Source organism: Galeopterus variegatus, unplaced genomic scaffold, assembly GCF_000696425.1.
Source record: "Galeopterus variegatus unplaced genomic scaffold, G_variegatus-3.0.2 Scaffold149, whole genome shotgun sequence".
Lineage (NCBI taxonomy): Eukaryota > Metazoa > Chordata > Mammalia > Dermoptera > Cynocephalidae > Galeopterus > Galeopterus variegatus.
The window spans coordinates 213,334-215,436 of record NW_007726260.1 but is presented as its reverse complement, the minus strand read 5'-3'; the positions used below and the strand labels follow the sequence as shown (position 1 = coordinate 215,436).

At 38.4% G+C, this 2,103-nt stretch overlaps 1 pseudogene; it reads left to right on the top strand.

Annotated features, from left to right (window-relative positions):
* Nucleotides 1-450: 450 nt before the first annotated feature.
* On the top strand, nt 451-1,222 carry LOC103607084 (annotated as a pseudogene).
* The last annotated feature ends 881 nt before the right edge of the window (nt 1,223-2,103 follow it).

Here is a 2,103-nt window from a genome sequence, read left to right as displayed (position 1 = left end):
GGGGGGGGGGGGGGGGGGGGGGGGGGGGGGGGGGGTGTCCACGGGAGAGGGCGTGGAAGCTCCGTGCACTCCCGCCCTCATACCTTGCTCTACGCATCTCTTCCATCTTGCTGTTCGTCTACGTTCTTTGTAATATCCTTTACAATTAATCGGTAAAGTATAACTTTGCAACAGCCTTGAAAAACTTCAATTTCCTGAGTCCACTTTTGACTTTCAGTGGTGATTGCTTAAATACTTCAGTTTAAGTATAATAAGGAAAGGAAAGCATATGATTCCTATATTAAATGAATTCGGTGTACATTTAGCAGCTGAGTTTGATTTTGGTGTGGATATTTTGGAAGAATATATTAAACAAATGCACTTTATTTGGTTTTCAGTAATGTCTAAGTTAGATTTACTTCTGAACCTTTTGGTCATGTATATGTTAGAAGAAGCTCTTTGCCCAATGATATGGAATTAGATGGCAGTAAAATTACTGTAAGAAGATCTGAAAGCAATCTTGGAAATTTGGTAACTAATGCAGTGTTGGGAGCTACTTCTGCTGATTTAGCACTACTTAATTTTCAGGTCTGATCGAATACATCCAGTGGGGAATTTCACTTCGCATGATCTTTTGACAATCCTTCTCACAGTAGATCCCGTTTTAGTTGTCAGAGTAGCAGGAGCACAGCTGCTTGAAGCACTTAAAAATGGGGTTTACCAATCAGCTCTAAATGGGCGATTTCCTCAAGTTGTTGGGATAGAATTTGAATTTGATTTACATGCAGAACCAGAACACTGAATCATATGAGATTCTGTAAAAGTTCAAGGACAATACTTACGAAAAAAATTCTTACCTTCTTGCTATTAAAGAGTACACTGCAAATGGGAAGGATGGTTACATTATGGTTAAAAGTTGTCCTCGAATGTTTGACGTAGAAACTGCACAAGTAGTCATGAATCATTTTCAACTGATAAAAATTTTGCAGAAAAGAAAGCAGTGTCTTTCAGGCTACTGAATGAGGTTAGTTACTACTACAAACGAATCACCATCACAAACAGCTTTTGAGGAAGAATAAAATAAAACCATCAGCAGTAATTGCAGTACCTGGCATAGAAGGACAGCTTACCATATTTCTCAGGATATGAAAGAACATTTGCACCAACTTAGAATCGCAAGGAAACAAGGCGATCTTTTTCCACCATTAGTGAAAATGCATCTGAAAATTTCGATTCTTATTGAAATACTATATAGTATATGTGTTTTATTCATCAATACCAAAATAAATCTGAATTAACATAAATTTTAGCATTGTTAAGCATAGTAATATAGCCTTGACTCTTGTATTGTTCCAAAATTAATTTTAGTTCTAGGGATATTGCTCTAAATGTTCTTCTTTTCATTTGATTCTTATCAAGTCATATCACTTTTGACTCTTAGGTGTGTTGGCAGGAAACAATATTATGTACACTTGTGAACATTTTGCTTGTAATTTAAGTATATAATCAAACAATGTTTCCAGATTAAATGACTATCATGCTCAAAAAAAAAAAAAAAGTAGAAAAGGTTGGTCAGTGTAAATGTGATTAGGCCAGCTGTGTCCACTGGCTGGTAATTATCTAACTTAGGGTTCTATCCTCCCCCAGCGCCTGGCAGACAGAGGTCCTATCCTTCTTGATGATTACATTTCAAAGGAATGGCTCTCCAGTCCTTGAGAGGTGCTTCTGAGTTGTGAGAGCTACATATTTACAATTGTGAGCCCTTTTTAGTAAATGTTCTAAAAAAGGGGGATCACGGGCCTGTCATCAGGTGTGCGCTGCTTAGAACAAATACGGTCATGTGCTGCGTAATGACATTTCAATCATGGACCACATATACAATGGTGGCTATACCATATAGCCTGGGTGTGTAGTAGGCTATACCATGTAGGTCTGTGTAAGTACACTCTGATGTTCGCATAATGGCAAAATTGTCTAAGGGTGCTCTTCTCAGAACATATCCCTGTCATTAAGTGAAGCATGGTACTGGTAAAATTTACTGGTAGTAAATTTTCCCGGCAGCGTTGAGCTTTCTCAGGCAGGCACTTTAAGGGGAGTTGGGATCGTCCTAGGGACACACCCTTG